The 20,043-nt window shown below is 36.4% G+C and overlaps 1 long non-coding RNA gene across 1 annotated transcript; it reads right to left on the bottom strand.

The window, feature by feature from the left end:
* Positions 1–10,698: 10,698 nt before the first annotated feature.
* LOC116422106 lies at positions 10,699–12,060 on the bottom strand. The gene is made up of 3 exons (XR_004232688.1): positions 11,713–12,060; positions 10,961–10,983; positions 10,699–10,785 (listed from the first exon to the last, which is right to left on the bottom strand). It is a non-coding gene; the product is annotated as an uncharacterized LOC116422106 (long non-coding RNA).
* Positions 12,061–20,043: the final 7,983 nt, after the last annotated feature.

Genomic DNA, 20,043 nt, shown 5'->3' with positions numbered 1-20,043 from the left:
GAGCTAAGAAAAGAGACTTCACTTTATTCAAAGTGCTTCTGAGAGAAGGCCTCCTTTTTAGGAGTGCCCACCCCTCCAGAGCCTCCCAGAAAGGTGGAATTACCGTGCCTCAGAATTCAAGTTCTACTTGGAACTCTTCCCAGCTGCAAAGTCCTGGTCCCGGAGTTCAATTTGGTGGCTTTTTGAATGGTTGGATTCCACCATCCCAAGCATTCTGGGTATCTGTAAGGAAAGCCTTTCCTATACCCTGCCCCCATCAGTTCCCACCAAAAGTCCCGTGCTTTTCTCTCTTCAATCTCCTCATGGAAAGTCCAAGAATTTGAGATTAAAATGGATCTGCATGGCCACTTGGTTTAAGGGAACCCATGCCCCATGTGAGGGCCATCTCCAGACCAAGGTTTGTGCTTCTCGGTGCATCTACAATGGGATCTCATTACTTCTTCTCTTTTGCATGATCTTCCCATTTTGTTCTCAGTTAAGTGTTTTTTCCTCCCCCAATCCATTCTTTCCACAGTTGTCAATTAACCTTCCAAAACAACGAGGATTGAAAATTCTAAAAAGTTCAGAAGAATGATTTGTTTTAATTTAAAACTTAATGTCTTTTATAAACAGTTCAATACAAAGCACATTCATTCAATTTTTTTCTTTTATCATTTTAAATTAGCAGAAAAAGCCTCAGGTGGTGTCAACAACTGATCTGGAAATTTAATTTTCTTTTCTAATTCCTAACTTTCTTTCACAAATTGTGTACCTTGAGGGCAGGGGCTGATTTGTTTTTGTCTTCTATATTTCCATGATCCTGTAAAATGATAGTTCAAAATGTTAACTGAATTGAATTCTACTGAATTGGTAATGGAACCAATAAAGTAAGGATTGGGAAAAAAGTGGTTTTTTTTTTTTTCCATTCCACTTATTGCTCCAGTTGATCAAGTACTAACTAATTCTCTGTATCTTATTTGTTATACCAGTGTCGGGACTCCCTTCAAAGGCTGCTATTTTCATCTGGGAGAAGGATGAACTGAGAGGGAAGTCACCACAACCATGATCTCTTTGAAATCCCACGATCTTTCTTGGAAGTGAAGAATATTTTCTAAAATGGGCTGAAGGAGGCTTTAAGATTGAGAGTGCCTGGTAAAAAAAGAAAGAAGGATTCAAGTTTTTTGGAAAAGGACAGGAGGGGTGGAAGGAAGGTGGGAGGGAGCAGCAGGATTCTTTACCTTCTCTAACCTTCTCTCAAACCAACAGAAGATGAAGCCCAAACTTTTTTGGTCAAAGAATCCACAAATATTTTATACAACACATTTCTAGAAGAAGATTCTTGGAAGAATTTAGAACAGGTCTTTTAATAGGCGGGGGAAGGAGACCAGGGAAAGGGCTGGTTGCAGAGTCAAAGTGTTGTACCCATCAATTTGGGGAATCTTCTTGGTCTTTGGACTCCTTTATTGAAAACACCTAGCCAAAAATAAAAATCCTTGTTTGTGTTTTGGCTTAAAATTTTCGTGTGTCTTAATGGGCAGATTTTTGGATCACAGAGATGGCCCTAATCATGAGAATGGGTTCTTTGCACTAAATGACCATGGAGGAGCATTTCTCATCTCAAATTCTGTGATTCTCCATAAGTAGATTGAAGGGAGAGATGCAGAGGATTCTCAGAGATACTTGGAACTGATTGGGTATGGCAGGGTAAAGGAGAGAAGGTACTTGGGGATTCTTGTGTTTACACAGAGTCCCTGCACACATCAGATTGTAAAATTCATTGATCTGAACCTCCTTCTTTTCAGTGACTTCTTCCCTAAGGAAACATCAGGATGGTGCAACCATCCATACAAAACCAACACAAGCTGTGAACTTAGGGGTTCTCGGTTCTGTTGAACTGGGAAGGGATTCCGTAGAACTTACAATTCTGGGTCAGGGGTTCAAACCCTTGTCTGGGAGGCCTGGGCTGGGACTGCTCTTGGAACCTGAGCTCCGGACTGTCAAACTGGGAAGGGTTCACAGGTAGAACTTGAATGGGAAATTTCCCCTTGTCTGGAAGGGTCTAGAGGGGTGGGGTCCTTCTATAAAAGGAGAGCCTTCTTCTGCTCGAACACTGCGGAATAGAAGTGGTCTCTTCATCTCAGCTGCTGCAGAAAAGAAGCAATGGAGAGGGGAGAATGGCTGCTGCTTCTGGGAAATGCTGCAAAATTGGACCAATCACCTGTAGCATCTGTTGGAAGTACTTCTGTGAGCCAGCACCATCGGGTTGGGCAAGCTTTTGACATGCTCCCAAGCTCGAAGGTGCAGCTTTCCCTGCCCTGAATGCAGGCAAATGTCTAGGTAAGACTTCCCATTAATTAATGGGGCCTAGCAGAGCTGACTGTTGGGAAACGGCTCGCTCCGAAAGCTGGTGCGAGTGCTGGAGGACAGAGGCCTGTGCCACTCCCAAATCCTGGGTTCTTCGGAAGATACCAGACATTGCTCTTGAGCTGTTGCCAAACCCAGGCATGGGGCTCAAGGCTCCTCCTGTACAAGCTGCTCCCAGTTTCGGAAGAAGCTGCACATTCAAGTTGGGAAGCACTTTGAAGGCAGAGAAACTCTTGCCCATCCAAGGCCTCTTTGAACTGGGGAGGGATGATTACGAAGAAACTTCAAAACCCTCAACCGCTATTATTCAAAAGAAGCCCTTTTTGATGGATTGAAAGGGAAGAAAGCATGGAATGGCAGACTTCCGAAAGGAGAAGCCTTCAGGAACTCATGCTGATCTCCAGGAAGCAGATCCAATCTTGGACTGTGCGGATGTCAAGAGTTGCTGGAAAGGAAAAGTTGGGTCCCCAAAGAGGAAGTTGCCCATCCCAAGTTGAAAGGTGTGTCCGTCTCTGGCATGATAGATGTCAACCGCTTCGGTGGATATCAGGATGGAGCCCCATCAGCCAGTCCTTGCCTGATTGTGACTGAGGATCGGAGTGTAATGGGAAGGCTGGCAGGGACAGCCAACCTGGTGATGACCTGATCTTCCCATCTCCTTCTGAGCAGGCCTTCAGCTCAGGGACAATACGGGAGGTGGATGGATAAACTGCCTCAGTGGATGCTAGGATCCCACACCATACTTAAGAGAGGAGTGGTGGCAGAAAACTTTGTCCCTTGTCTTCTTCCTGAATTTGAAGAAGGAAGGATTACTTTTTCAATCTTACCCTGGATCACTGAATCCAAATTGAAAAGTCCTATTCCCGGGTAGTCACCTAGAATACCAAACTGGCATTTGCCTTTTATAATTTCTCCAGAGTTCTCTTATTTATCAGTTACCTGATATTTTCTTGAGCACCTTTACACCATGTTTTCTCCCTTTTACTTAAGGAACAAAGCCTGGTCCCAGACGCTCTGTCCAGCAGATTCTCTTTGTACTTGCTGCTATTCATCTCTAGGCTTTTCCAAGGAAATTCTCAACCTACCACTAGGCTCCCTTGTGTTTTCCATTCAAACTTCCCCTGAAGAGAAAGAATCACCAACTTCTAGATGGCTTTTGCCTTTTACCCCCAAGCTGAAGGGACTATTAAGTATGTTGAGCCTTTGATTCTCAGTGGATGCTTCTTAAATTTACTATATTCAAATTTTTTTCACATTAAAACATAATGAAAAAACCATGAGGACTATTGTTATGCCTTCCCAGAATTTATCAAAGTTCCTCAAAAAGCCATAGATTTAATCTTTTTTTCTTTAGGAACTAATTACTGTTAAATTTTCTTTTTACCCTATTTAATAAAAATATAAATTAATTCAGCTTTTTTTGTGCTTATTTATATCTTTCTTAATTTCATTTCTTTCCTTTGTGTCAAGCTCTTTGTTTCCTGTTGGGATTTTCTGCAAGAAAATTATTTGTTAAATGAATTTAACTTTTCTAAAAATGATCTTCTGTTTCAAGGGAATGTCATTTTTTAAAAAATCTAAACAACTTTTGGTTTCTCTCCCTTCCAATTTTGTTTAGACCTCATCCTTTAAAAATTCAATTATAATATTGTTACCACCCTAAAGAAATTGGGATCTGATGGACTCCAGCAAACTGATGGGAAAAGGGAAATGAGTCTAATATGGCTTACTTCAGTAATTCCAGGGGAAAAACCTTCTTTATCACAACCCGCAAATCTTGCTCACAAATTACAAATTTTGAAAATTTCTCAACATAAGTCCTATGTCATGTAGAAAAAAATGGTTTCTACCTGGTCCTCTTGACTGGAAACTTGGATCTGAATGAAAATTAAATTTAAAATTTTTATTAAATTTAAATACAACAGTTGGTGAATAGATTAATTGACTAGAATAAAGACTAAAACAAAAAAAAAAAATCAAAGAATAAGGAGGAGTCACCTACACAAACATGTTGGGAGAAATTTTTTATTTGGGGAAAAGCTAGAAATCAAACGTGGTATGTATCATTTGGAGAAATTTTATTAAATTTTGGTCTCAAGATGCAATGGAATACTCTAGAAATATAAAAAGAAAATGAGGAAACGAAGAATTTCAGCAAATAATCGGAAGACTTCCCTTTTGGACACCTTATGTAAGAATATACATAAAATTTAGTCTCCCCTACAGGGTTACATATAAAAAATTATTCAAAGGTATGTAACTTGAAAAATATCAGATATATTTTTTATTAAATCTTTTCTAACCTATTTTGTATAAAAATAAAATTTTAATTTTTTCTAGATTTCTTACTACTTCCTCCATTCTCTTTTAGAATTTTTGACTCTTTAAAAAAGAATATACTGATTTTACGATGAACTTTATTATTCCCTTTCTTTTTAATTTTCTGTGTTTTCTTTTTCTCAGAGGGTAGAGAAAGATTTGTAAGAAAAGAGAAAGGGTGAAATTAGGTAGAGATTGGGTATAAGAGTGTTTTTTAAAAAAATTAAGCAATATACTTATTCAGATTTGTGAATAAATTACAACCAAAGGGCATTTTTCTCCGGCAAGAATATCATTTTAAGACATTTATAAACTGTTAAGATGGGGAAGTGGCAGGCAAAATCCAGGAACCGAACATCCAAATGCTTATGTTACCAGGAACCAAGACATTTGGACTTTCCTTTATTTCAATGTACAGAGACACTGGGGACCAACAGGGCTTTCTAACCTTAGGTGTTTTTCCTTCCTTGACCCGACAGTGAATTATTAGGACTTCCTTTGGAAAATACAAGACAGCTCTAACTGGTATATCGGCAGGTAAATAAGGCACTGACAGTCAAGCTATTCTCAGTTATGCAATGATCAGTGTTTGACTGGCTTCAACTGACTCTACTAAATCTTGTTTAGAAACTAAAACCACGCCAAACCCCCAATTACTCCTTCCTTTGAGATCCAAGTCACAAATCAATTTTAAATGGAGAAGCAATGACAGGAGAGTTGTTCCCCGGTGAGAGACCAGTTCCAGCTAGTTCTTAACCAGTAAACAAAAGGGTACTGACTTTACAGGGGTTTTAAAAGAATCCCTAGGGGCGGGTCTTTTGAGTTTGGACAAGAGATGGCTTTTGGCAAATTAGATGGATTATCAAATTATACGTTTTCTTCAAATTTAAACATATTTCACATTTGTTTCTCCACTCTGAAAGAAGATAGAGGAAGAAGTTTCTTTCTATCCATTCTGTGTACCTAATTTTGGTTATTTTAAATCAAACTCATTTAAATAAAAGGTATTCTTCTTGGTATTTAAAACGTCTCACAATCTGGTCTCTTTCTGTCCTTCAAGCTTTTGGATTTGTGGGGTTTGTTGGAGGGATATATTATTCCCCTCTAAGAACTTACATTCCAGTGATACTGTCTGGCTTGTTTTTTTTTTTTTCCCAAAAAAATAGGAATTTTGTATCTTTGCACAGACCTGACCTCTGGAGTGTGTGTGTGTTCCTCCTAAATTTCACATTCTAGAATCCCTGGCTTCAAGTAAGATGCACCTGAAGCACTTCAAGGACAAGAGTGGACTTCTTTCCTCCTTGAACCATTTGTTACCTTTGACATAAGTGACTTATAAGATGAAGGGAAAGTTGAGGGATTCCAGCACAATAAGGAAAAACTTTAGCAAAGTAGCAGGATACAAAATAAATCCACATAAATCATCAACATTCTCATATATCACTAAAAAATCCAACAGCTAAAGATAGAAAGAGAAATTCCATTTAAAAATTTGATAGTATAAAATCTTTGGGAAAATTTGCCATGGGAAAAGAAACTACATGAGCAAAACTATTAAACACTTTCCAACAAATAAAGATGACCTAAAAATTAAAAATATTAAATCCTTGGATGGTCGAAAAAATATAATAAAATGACAATTCCCAAATTAATCTATTTATTTAGTGCTAACCAATCAGACTCCCCCAAAACATTTCAATGACATAGAAAAAATAACAACAAAATTCATCTGGAAGAACAAAAAGTCAAGACTTTCAAGAGAACTAATGGAACAACAAAAAAATAAATGAAGATGGCCTAGCTATACCAGATCCAAAACTATATTATAAAGCAGCAGTCACCAAAACCATTTGGTATTGGCTAATAGACTAGATGATCAGTGGAATAAGTTAGGTTTATAGGACAAAATAGTCAATAACTTTAATAATCTAATATTTGAGAAACCCAAAGATCCCAGCTTTTGGGATAAGAATTCAGTATTTGATAAAAACTGCTGGGAAAATTGGCAATTAGTCTGGCAGAAACTAGGTATTGACCCACATGTAACACCATACACCAAGATAAAGGTCAAAATGGGTTCATGATCTAGGAATAAAGAATGAGATTAAAAGATTCTGATAAAGACCTCATTTCTAAATATATAGAGAATTCATTATAGTGTATTAGAAATCAAGCCATTCTTCAAATGATAAATGGTCAAAGGATATGAATAGATAATTTTCAGATGAAGAAATTGAAACTATTTCTAGCCATATGAAAAGATATTCCAAATTATTATTGATCATAGAAATGCAAATTAAGACAACTAAATACCCTAACATTTCAGACTGGCTGAAACTGGAAAGATAATGATGAATGTTGGGGGATAGGGAAAACTGGGACACGAATACATTTTTGGGGTGGAATAGTAATATCCAACCATTCTGGAAACAATTTGGAACTATGCTCGTTATAAACTTTATACCCTTTGACCTGGTGTTTCTGCTGGGCTTATATCAAAGAGATCTTAAAAGAAAGGACCCCGTGTGTAAAATTTTGGTAAAAAGAAATTGAATCCATCTCACAATTGGAGAATGGTGAATAAATTTGTATATGAATTTTACAGAATATTATTTTTTCGAGTGACCAGCAGATTTTAGAAAGGCCGGAGGACTTTGAATGATGATGGGAAAAGAACCAGAATTTTTTTCCCAACAATATTATACGTGATAATTCTGATGGACGGGTTCTTCAACGAGATAACCAAATCATTCAATTGTTTAGTAATGAAGAGAAACTAACCCCCTTTAAAGGATTTGGAAATAGTGTGACCCTTTTGATTTTTACCCCATTGGGCATTGCATTTTTTTTTTCTTCTTTTTTTTTTTAAATTTTATTTCTTCTTTTTTTCAGCAAAGATCTTTAAATATGTTTTATTTTATTTAAAATATTTTAAATATTTTTTTTTGTTTTTTATAGGGATTTTGTATTTTTTGTTTTTGGAGTGGAAGCTGGGAGAAGGTTTCATAACCCCAATATCCAGGATTTATTTTCATTTCCTTTAAAGGCCTTCATCAGAAACAAATTTAGGTATGAAAATTAATGGAATAGGTATAAACCCCCACCTTAGAAGAAAAACAATTTTCCATTTTCTTCCCTGTGAGTCAAAAAGGAAAAAATAATGTTTCAATCCTATTGGATTTAACCCCAAGCTAAGCCCTACCCTTAAAAGCTTCCCTTTTTCAACGGCACCCAGCCCTTTTTAAATGTTCTTGGGTTTGCCCTTTACAATTACCCAAAATTTGATTCAGAGCACTTGACCTTATCTTTTTTCTCCTGGCCTGTTCCAAACAAAACTTGGTTTCTGATTGTTAGAAACTCTTTGTTTGCTGCTTTACTCTTTAACTTTTAAACCTCAACCCACCACTAGGGTTCTTGACTGGAGTTCGTCCATCTTCAAATTTCCTAAGAGAAGAGTTTCAACTTCAGAGCACCTTTTCCCCCAAGTAAAAAGGGACCTTTCCCAATTTTTTCCTTTTTTCTTGGATTAAGTATTTGGGAAGTTTTTCAAAGCAATTTTTTCCAGAAATTTAAAAAAATTAAAAAATTAACACCTTTAAGGGACCAAAACCCTTTCCTAGAATTTTACCTTCTTGGGGCCCCTAAAAAATTTTATGGGGTTCAGAGAAAAAAGTTCATAAAACTCTTTCTTCTTGCCCCTGCTCATAAAAATTCAATTTTTCAAATTTCTTTTCCCCAAAAGAACAAAAATTTTGAAGAATAAAATAAGAAGAAACGATTGAGTTTACCTATTTAGGCCCCAAATCTCCTGCCAAACCCTCCTAAACAAGGTTCTTTTTAAAGAACCCAGCCAGGCTTTTTTTTGGATAATTCTCCCGAAAAGATTTGAATCATTGACAGGAGCCAAATTTTTAATCTTTTAATTTCCCGAGGGTGTAAAGGAGAGCATGGCCGGAAAGGGGTTGTTAAAAATCCCTTAAATAATAGCCAGAAAGAAACAGGTTTTCCTTTACCTACTAATTTCAAAGTACCATTAAAAAAACAGGGAAAGGTGAAGCTTTCAAAGTTTTTTTTGTAAATCCCAGACAATAAACTTTGCAGAAAGGGAAAGCAAAGCTTACAAACCCGCCTATGGCCTCAAAATTATACATTTCTCTCCTTGGGAATAAGCTTCAACTAGTGGTATTGGAAAGGGAAATGGAGTTGCTTTCTCCTGAGGAGACCAAGAACCACCCTCTATTTTGGAACAATTGCCCTTAAGAAAACTCCTCCCAGAGGCCAAGTTTTACCTCCTGGCCCCTTAAGCTGACATAAGGCTTTTAGAGGGAAAATTCTAAATATAAAAAATTGGCTTTTCGCCTTTTGTTTCTGAACCCAAATTTTCAACATATTTTAACCCCAAAGAACAATGGAATTGCTTGCCTAAAAAGGCCTAAGGAAATGAAGGAAATGAATTAAAAATGTATACCTTCCTATTTAGAACCCAAATCCTTTTTATCCAAATCAGTAAATCCAACCCAATGTCAAAGTTAAAGGGAATTTTAGTCAGAATTTAAATTTTCTGGATAATAATTTCCACCTTTAATTGATTAGAAATCTTTAAATTATCAGAAGCAAATTTTTTTAATCGAAATGGAAGAAAGTTTAAGTAAAGATTGCCAGAAAAAAAAAAAAGAAAAGGGAAAGTCTCAAAAACGTAAAAATCCCTATCAAATGTTTTATTTACAGAAAAAGGAAAAGGGTTTATGTTAATAGCTGGAAACATTTGGTGCATGCAAAAATAATTAAAAACAAAGAAAATAAAGAACGTTTCTATTTTTTGTTGTTTTTCCAAGAAATTTCAATTCTTATTTTGCTTTAAAGGGAATACAATCCCGGAGAAAAAAAGCCTCTATTTAAGGCCCAATTTTTTTTTCTAATTCTGCCAACATTTCCTGAGCTCCTTGGAAAAAGAAAAGCTTTCAAACAATAAGTAAAGATTTCATTTGTAAAGGCAAAATCCAAAGAAGTGTGATTCCTTTGCCAAAAAACCAAGATTTCCAGCTTGAAATTGGAAAATTATTTGGCCTTGGAATTAGACCCATTCCAAGGGTCAAGGTTAAATTGGTTTCCCATTAAATAAGGCCTTAAGTAAACTCTTAATTAAGGGGCCTCCAAAGGAGAGGAGTCATTATATAGTCATGCATTTTAGAGTTCATGGATTTTTATTTAATCTCCAAACCACATTCTAATAGATCTGGAAAGGAATTCATAAAAGTTATTTAATACAACGCATTTTACATTTGCCAGATCCACGCAGAAATCAAGAGTTAGAAAATGAGCTTTCTGAGTACAAGGAAAGTGTCAGGAATAATAAAATAGTTTATAACACTGATCCAGGGACGTCTTTCCCCTTGGACTGCTGTATCCTCCAATACCTCATCCATCTTGTTCATCTTATATATTTCAGAAAAAGGGGCACAGTGGCTCTTTATTGAGATTATTCTCCATCTAGATTCTTAGGAAAACATTTTCTTAAGTGCCATTGCCTGTTGTTTTCCATCCTCATGAATGAGCAAAAGTGACCACAAGAATATATTTAATGCCTAGCACCTGCTCAAATATCCTAATACCTCTACCCCCCCCCCCCCCAATGTCTGCTCTCCTGCCTCCAAGAAAGATTTCACTTCAATGAAGCTTCATGACTTTCCCAATATAGTTCTATCTAATCAAATACGGCCAGGAAGCACCCAAAAGAAAGATCTCTCAACTAATCTCCTGGAGTTTGTTTCTCCCTTCACTTGTTTTTCTTCTTGTTATTCTCCTCCCCGCCCCAACATTACTCTGTCAGTTTTTCTCTTCTACCTTTTGGCAAAGCCAAGGCAAATGAGCTTATTTATACTGAGAGTAATTCCCAAGTTAAAGATACAAGGGTATCAGAACTTTGATAACAGGGATATTCCATACCATACTTCTAATAGAAAGGTTGTATTCCTTCTAGGACTCTTTTGAGGAAAACTTAAAGATTCTTGCTCAAAAGGCTGACACTTACTTTGAATTATTTTTAATAATTTGGTCACTTCAGTGATATATGAAGCATCCACAGTTGGTACAAAAGGTTGTAAATTCAGTTCAATATGACTCCTATATAAAAGAGAAATCACTGAAATTGAACAGGCTGTGCTATACAGTATCCTAAATGCCCTATTTCCTGTATCTCTTTTGAGGTACAATCCCTTATCCCCGAGCCCTTTCCACCATGCCTCAAATTAAGCTCTGTACTCTTATCTATCTGTAATCCCTCTAAAAAGAAACATACCTTTCCAATGTCTCTGCCACATCCTGGGAAGAAAAAGATAATGTCAGTATTGTTTATGAATCATTTCTCCTAAAACCTTTGCATGATATCAATCTCTAAAACTTCATAGCCTCCCAGTCCTGAACAAGGACTTTCACTAATATTTTATTATTTTCTTGATTTCACTGAATCTCATCTGGGAAAAGCTACATTCTGAATACAAATTTTCTTCCCATGCCAGGAGATACTTGAGCAATTCCTGTGTTGTTCCAGAAGAAAGGTAGTCAAGAAAAGGTCATTTTGTGATAAGACCCATTAAGGCATTCTCTATCACATGGAAAAATAGAAAGTATTGATAATTATTTTTAAAAGCCTCCTGGGAATGAATGGAGATCTTCTGGAGTCAGCTCTACAGCTGCATGGAAACCATGAATGTTGCACTGTCTCTTATTCCATCCATTGATATTATACATATGAGAGATCCAAATTAGAGGAGCATTCCTAGGCTTCAGATTCTTGGATCACTTGGACTCAGCACCAGTACCCAGAGCCCTCCAGGCTGCTCTCAAGTCAACATGTCTGTAGTTAGATATCTCATCTTGCAAGAGTGAACGCACTCTTTTCCCCCCACAGGAAATATAAGATGATTCAGGAGGAGACAAGGGAAGATTCCCAAAGAAATCTTTTGGGATACTGAAAAGTCAGGGAAAGAAGATGTCCTAGATTCCTTGTCTCCCAAACAACTTTCCCTGATCAGTTTGCCATAGTCTCACCTGTAGCATTTCTACATCTGGTTTCTCCATCTTTGCCTTCAGTTTAGTAATTATGGCTGTTAGGAATCTACTTTGGCTACATAACATGGCCAGCCACTTTTTCTATTCCTCCATGATTTGTTGTTCCTGTGTAGCCTCTATTTCCTTCAGTCTTTGACTGAGTTCACAGAACTTCTTGTTTTCCTTCTCCAGAATGACGTTTTCCTCATTCACTTTCTTCTTCCTTATCAGATATTCCCATATTTGCTTAAGTTGCTTCTGAAATATTCCTCTGTTTGTATGGTCCTGAAAGAAAGACATTAGGTGATATATCAAGGACAGTACTCAAATATCCCCTTCCCTGCCTGCTCAATGTGATGCGATACACAGAGCATTGGGATGAGTAGGAGTCAAAAGCTCAGGATTCCTGTCTTATCAGTTGTATGAACTGGGGGAAGTTACTTAGCTTTTGATTTCAGTTTTATCCTTTAAGATCAGAGATTTACTATATATGAATGACATCTAAGGGCTTTTCCAGTTTGATTTTTTTAGAGTTCTTAAGACCATCAAACAACCTATTCCAAACTTTTTCTTTATTCCTTCTTGTTCCCCCAAAATTGTCATTTAACTAATTCATTCATCTAATTTAAAGTTTGCCACCTACCATGTCATGATACTTACCATTTTGCAACATCTTCTAATTTATTGGAAAGACTTGCTTCCTTCATTTTTTCATACTAGTTTTATTAACTCATGTCACCTCTAATACTTCCAAGTCCAGGATTTTTTTCATTTCTCCTATTTTATTACTTTTCTGCTTCACAAATTCCTCAGCATTCATAAGCTTCAAGAAAACATGTGAATTCAAACCTGATTGTGAATCTTTTACCACTGGCCTTAGAAGATAATTTCTTTTTAAATATTTGTCAAAACCCCTTTCCTAGCAAGAACTTTGTAAAACAATCTCTACAGCAAATATCTCTGATAAGGGCCTCATTTCTTAAATATATAGGAAACTGAGTCAAGTTTATAAGACTACAAGCTATTTCCAACTGATGAATGGTCAAAGGATGTGAACAAACAGTTCTCAGATGAAGAAATCAAAGCTATCTATAGACAAATGCAAAACTTGTATCAATCATTCTTGATTAGAGAAATGCAACAACTTTGATTACTTCCTCACCTCTATCAGATTGATTAATATAATAGAAAAGGAAAATGGTAAATGAAGGAGAGGATATGAGAAAATTGGGGCACTAATTACATTGTCAGGAAAGTTGTAAATCGATCCAACCTTTCAAGAAATCAGTTTGCATCTTTACCTAAAGGACAACCAAACTGCAAATCTTTTGATCCAGCAATACCACCACTAGGATTGTATCCCAAAGAAGTCCTATAAAAAGGGTATGGGGTAGAGAAGACGTATATGCACAAAAATATTCATATTACCTCTTTTAGTAGTGGTAAAGAATTGGAAATTGATGGTATATTTTTACTTTATTTTTTGTGTTGCTTTCCCCCCTTTTAGTCTATTTTTTCACAACATGAATAAAAATATTTAATATTAGTATTAAATTATGCTTTACATGATTGTACATATAATACCCATATTGAAGTTCTTACTTTTTAAGAGGAGGGGGAGGCAGAAAATTTGGAACTCAAAATTTTATAAAAATTATTTTTTAAATTTTCTTTACATAAAATTGGAAAAATACTATTTTTTTTCCAAAAGCTCTTTTCCTCATAATATTGTCATGATTCCCTATTTCCTGTTAAGAATGACTGACACTTGTTCGCCAGAAACTCACTCTTCTCCATGAACTGGAGCCCATCTACTTTTATAGAAGCCTCTGGAATTTCCAGGCCATCCCTGCAGTCAACCAGATTGCCTGTTTCTGTGTCCTTGGTCATATCCTAATGGTTACAATGCCAACCCTTCATTAACTTTTTCCATAAGAGGCAATTCACTCTTCCTGACCCTCATGAACCTCTCCAGAACATGCTAAAGGAAGCATGTCTTTGTCTTACTAGACCCAAACCAGCTAAGTTCTGGAAAAATCCTGATCCTTTGAAATAATTTCTCCTCATCAAATGCATCTAAGTTGTATAACAGTTGATATATTTGTAGTGCTCTCCTCAGTAGGAATATAAAACAGCAATTGCTTACCTACTGCAAGAGAACTATAACTTGCCTCTGCTATCTAAAGCTGATAAGGTAGAGCCAAAGTGAAGGAATAAAGGCAGGAACTTACCCAAGCTCTCCCCCAAACTGCTTCAAATTCCTTAATACAATGATGACTCTAAACAAATTTTAGAGCATCAGAACACTACAAAAAATGAAGTAGAACTTTTTCAGCTAGAGGCAACTTAGAAGCTCAGCAGAAAAGGTCTATGACTATGACATCAGGGTGGGAGTCCAGCATGTAGTACCAGTGCATGACTTGCTGGAGCAGTTGCAGCCCTGGCCCTGGTCATGGCCCCAAAATGACCAATATGTACAAAAAGTACTCATATCATCTCTCTTCTCAGGACAAAAATAATTGGAAATTGGAGGGATGCCCATTTGTGATGGAATGTTATTCTCTGGGAAATATTGTGCAGGATGCTCACAGGAAGTAAAATAAAAACACCTGGAAAGTCTTTTATGAACAAAGTGAAATACATTGTATAAAAAAGAATAGCAATGTTCTAGGATGGCCAGTTAGAAATTACTTTGTTATTCTCAGTAGTACAATCATCCATAACTATTCCAAAGGACTTATGACAAAAAATCATGTCCATACAAAGAGAAAAAACTCATTATATCTGAATAAAGCATTCTCTTTCTCTCTCTCTGTCTCTCTGTCTCTGTCTGTCTCTCTCTGTCTCTGTCTCTCTCTGTCTCTCTGTCTCTCTCTCTCTCTCTCTCTCTCTCTCTCTCTCTCTCTTTCTCTCTCTCTTCCTCTCCCTCTCTCTCATTGTTTAATTTTTCTTGAGGGTTTTTATTTTCATTAGGTGGAAGATCTATGTTTTCTTTCACAACTTCACTTTTGTGGAGATATTTTGCATAACTTCACATGTGGTTTAATTGTGGGTGAGGATAAGGAAGACTGCCTAGAACTCAAAAATCTAAAAAAAAAAAAGTAAAAAAAAGTTTTTAATATTGCTAGGGGGAAATGTCAAGTAAATAAATACCTATGTCTGATAATAAGAACATGCCTGCCTGACTGGAAATGCATCAGAAATATGTGTCTAAGCTCTCCAGTCTTTCTCAACATCATTACCCTCCATGTATTCTAGGATGGAGTGACAATATTCTTATTCAAACAGGCTCTTCTATCCAGAGATTTCTTTATCACTGGAATTCCTTTAATGCTAAGAACTTACTTTGTCTTTGTCACTACCTGAAGTGTTCCCAACATCCTTTGAACTCCAGATAAAATCTTCCATTCTATCAGGAGTGTTTTCCCACTGTTTTTCACGTCAATCCCTTCCTCCTGTTCATTATATTCAATTTAACTTGTATATATCTTGGCCAAACATATCTGTTTTCACGTTTTCTTTTTCATTACTCTGAGAGATCATTAAGGGCTGAAGCCTTTTAATTTCTCCCCACCAGTTGTCACAGTACTTAAAATATAGAAAAAGCTTAATATGTGTTTACTAACTAATTATTACTGAAGGAAATGATGGTGGAAGGATAATGTGATTCACTGTTTTCCAAGTACTCTTTCAAAGACAATTTGCAAGCAATTCATAACACTGCTTTAGCAAACTCTTGACTTCTCAGAGCTTATTTATCAAATGTGTCCTATCAGGTTAATGCCCTTCTCCCTTAAGATCTCACTTATCTGTTTTGATTGGTGAAAGGATCTAAAACTGGGAAACAGATCAGAAAGCTGAACCAAGATGGCAGAGATAGATGCCATCTCCAATGAGAGACAACTTAAGATCTAGCCCTGGATTTCAGGTCAGAAGATACTGGTTTGATTCCAATTTCTGAACTCATTTGATTATAAAAGAGGGAAAAGGACTCACATGTGTAAAAATGTTTGTGCATTGCCTTTTGTAGTGGCAAGAAACTTGGAATTAAGTGGATACCCCTCAGTTGGGGAATGGCCTAATTAGTCATGATATATGAATGTAATTTAATATTATTGTTCTCTAAGTAATTATATACAAGTTGATTTCAGAAAAGCTGGAAAGATTTACATGAGGGGCAGCTAGGTGGCTCAGGGGATAGAGCACAGCCTTGAAGTCAGGAGGAACTGAATTCAAATGTGACCTCAGACACTTACACATGTCCTAGATATGTGACCCTAGGCAAATCACTTAACCCCAATTGCCTGGGGGGAGGGGGGAGAAACAAACCAAAAAAAAAAAAAAAAACTACATGAACTGATTCTAAGCAAAGTGAACATAATCACGAGAATGTTATAAAGAGTAAGAACAAGATTATGTGATAATCACCTCTGACAGCCTTGGCTCTTTTCACCAATGAGGTGTTTCAAGGCAATGTCAAGAGACTTGTGTTGGAAAGTTCAGTCCTCATTCAGAGAGAAAAAAAAAGACTGACTATGGATGGAAGCATAGTATTTTCACCTTTGTATTATTGTTTGGTTACTTGTTTTGTTTTTTTTTCCCTTTCGATCTGAATTTTTTTTTCTCAGCATGCTGAATATGGAAACATGTTTAGAAGAATTACACATATTTAACCTCTATTGAGTTGCTTACTGGTTTGGGGAGAGAAGAAAGGAAAGGAGAGGTAGAAAAATCTGGAACACAAAATCTTACAAAAATTAATGTTGGAAACTATATGTATATGGAAAAATAAAATACCATTAAATAATAATAAAAAGTGGATATACATTTAAATGCTGAAAAAAAAATTGAACTCATTAGTGGCATGTGATAAGTGAGATACTACTTATAAACCTCCATTTCCTCACTTTATAAACAAGTCTAATAATGCAGGGAGGCTTTTTAATGAAAATCATCTGAGATTGGGGATATGCAATATATTATTATTTTTTAGTTTTTTATTTACAAATATATGCATAGGTAATTTTTCAGCATTGACAGTTGCAAATCCTTTTGTTCCAACTTTTTCCCTCCTTCCTTCCACCCCTTCCCCCAGATGGCAGGTTGACCAATACATGTTAAATATGGTAAAGTATAAGTTAAATAGAATATATATATATATATATATATATATACATATATATATTCATGTCCAAACACTGATTTTGGTGTATAAAAAGAGTTAGACTTTGAAATAGTGTACGCCTGTGAAGAAAATCAAAAATGCAGGTGGACAAAAATAGAGGGATTGGGAATTCTATGTAGTAGTTCATAGTCATCTCCAAGAGTTCTGAACTGATTTGGTTCATCTCATTCTTGAAGAGGGCCATGTCCGTCAAAATTGAGCATCATATAGTATTGTTGTTGAAGTAAATAATGATTTTCTGGTCCTGCTCATTTCACCTGCATCAGATTATGAAAGTCTCTTCAGACCTTTCTCAAATCATCCTGTTTGTTGGTCATTTCTTACAGAACAATAATATTCTATAATATACATGTACCACAATTTATTCAGCCATTCTCCAATTGATGGGCATCCACTCAGTTTCCAGTTTCTGGCCACTACAGTGAGGGCTGCCACAAACATTCTTGCACATACAGTTCTCTTTCCCTTCTTGAAAATCTCTTTGGGATATAAGTCCAATAATAACACTGCCGGGTCAAAGGTTATGCACAGTTTGACAACTTTTTGAGCATAGTTCCAAATTGCTCTCCAGAATGGCTGGATGTATTCAGAATTCTACCAACAATATATCAGTGTCCCAGTTTTCCCACATCCCCTCCAACATTCCACATTATCTTTCCCTGTCATTCTAGCCAATCTGACAGGTGTGTAGTGGTATCTCAGAGTTGTCTAAATTTGAATTTTTCTGATTAATAATGACTTGGAGCATCTTTTTCTATGGCTAGAAATAGGTTCAATTTCTTCATCTGAGAATTGTCTGTTCATATCCTTTGACCATTTATCAATTGGAGAATGGCTTGATTTCTTATAAGTTTGAGTCAGTTCTCTATATATTTTGGATATGAGGCCTTTATCAGAATCTTTGACTGTAAAAATGTTTTCCCATTTTTTTGCTTCCCTTCTAATTTTGTCTGCATTAGTTTTGTTTGTACAAAAACTTTTCAATTTGATATACATTTTCTATTTTGTGATCAATAATGATCTCTAGTTCTTCTTTGGTCATAAATTCCTTCCTCTTTCACAGATCTGAGAGGTAAACTATCCTATGTTCCTCTAATTTATTTATAATCTCATTCTTGATGCCTAGGTCATGAACCCATTTTGACCTTATCTTGGTGTATGGTGTTAATTGTGGGTCAATGCCTAGTTTCTGCTATACTAATTTCCAATTTTCCCAGCAATTCTTCTCAAACAGTGAGTTCTTCTCCCAAAAGCTGGGGTCTTTGGATTTGTCTAACACTAGATTATTAAAGTTATTGACTGTTTTGTCCTTTGAACCTAACCTATTCCACTGATCAACTAGTCTATTTTTTAGCCAATACCAAATGGATTTGGTAACTGCTGCTTTATAATATAATTTTAGATCTGGTACAGCTAGGCACCTTCATTTGACTTTTTTTTTCATTAATTCCCTTGAAATTCTTGACCTTTTGTTTTTCTATATGAACTTTGCTGTTATTTTTTCTAGGTTATTAAAATACTTTTTTGGGAGTCTGATTGGTATAGCACTAAATACATAGATTAGTTTAGTCTACATATATTTTCTATCTTATACAGATGCCCAAATGTGAAATTCTTCCGATGATTTTCTGAAACTGTTCTTTTCATCTTTCTTCTGTTTTAAATGTATTCTCTTGCACCTTGACACCATAATGTTCACAGCTATTCCCAACTGATATATACCCCCGTTTTCCAGTTTCTTGCCCTAAATACAAACTTATTTGTATAGGTGATTCCTTTTACTGTTTTTTTGATGTTTTTTATCTTTCTCTTTTCTTTTTTTTTCTGGTCAATGCTACCTACTTACCAACTCTCTGTCATTTAAAGCAGATTAAAAATTTGCTTCCTGATCAATAAGATTTCTAATCAAGTCTACCAAGGTAGGGAGAATTATTATCCAGAAGAATATTAAGACTTCTGGACTGAGAAATTCTTCAACAATTTGACACTGTGGGTTGGATTTACTGAGATTTCTGGCAGTAAAAAAGGAGTTTGCGGTTCTCGGATTAGTGAGGTATACATTTTAATTCGGATTTCCTTCTTATCCTTCCTTATTGGCCTTTTGGAGGCCAGTCAATTCCATTGTTCTTTGGGGTGGTAAAAGTAATATGCCTTGAAACATTCTGTATGTGTTTATGCAGAAACAGAAGAGCAGAGAGAAGCCAGGAGTTGTTGGTTATATGTTAGGGACATTTCTCCTTCTCTGAGAATTGCCATGTATGTCAGCTGGTAGGGCAGGCCCAGGAGGTAAAAGGGACTTGGCCTCTGAGGCAGGAGTTTGTGTCTTACAGGTGCTAATTGTTCCTTGAAATGAGAGGGGTGTGTCCTCTTGCTAGATCTCCTCTTAGGAGAAAGCACTAACTCCAGGTGTCTCCCTTCTGCAGATCCACCTACTCAGTGCTGAGTGAGCTAGGCGTGAGGTAATCCCAAAGGAGAGTAAATGTGAATAAATTTTGAGGCCATAGGCAGGGATGTAGAATAAGACTTTGGCTTTACCCCTGGGGAGTGTCTGCAAAGTTTGACTCTGTCTGCGGATTTAGCAAAAAACTTTGCAGAGAGGGCCTAGATGCACCTTTCCCTGATTTTGTGGTTCACCTATAGGTAGCTATTGAGGGGTTAGTAGGTAAAGGAGAAGCAGCTGGTCTTCTTATCTGGCTATTACTTAAGAGAGAATGCTAACACCCATTTCCAGAAAGCCATGCTCTCCTTAGATGGGGACTCCCCTTGGGAGATGATAAAAGATGTAAGAATGGCTCCAGGTGCCTTTCAAATGATGCCCTCAAAGCTGCTTTTCTAAGGGTGCAGATGGATCACATACAATCAACGCCTGTTCTGGGTGCTCTGTGAATCAAAAATTGTTTGAGGAGGTGATGGCAGAGACTGGCTGGAAATAGGTAGAACTGGCAATCAGATATCTCTGAGGGGCAGGTTAAGTATATTCTTCAAAATCTTTAGATTCGTTAAGGGGAATGAAATTTTAGAAATTAGAATTTTACTGTAGCAAGGCATGGACTAGAAGGTACCATGACCTTTATTCTCTGAACCCCATAAAATTTTGAAATCTATGGACCTCATAGAACTTTGGTAAATTCTAGGAAGGCTATGAA

Source organism: Sarcophilus harrisii, chromosome 3 (assembly GCF_902635505.1).
Source record: "Sarcophilus harrisii chromosome 3, mSarHar1.11, whole genome shotgun sequence".
Classification (NCBI taxonomy): domain Eukaryota; kingdom Metazoa; phylum Chordata; class Mammalia; order Dasyuromorphia; family Dasyuridae; genus Sarcophilus; species Sarcophilus harrisii.
This window is presented reverse-complemented; position numbering and strand designations above follow the sequence as displayed.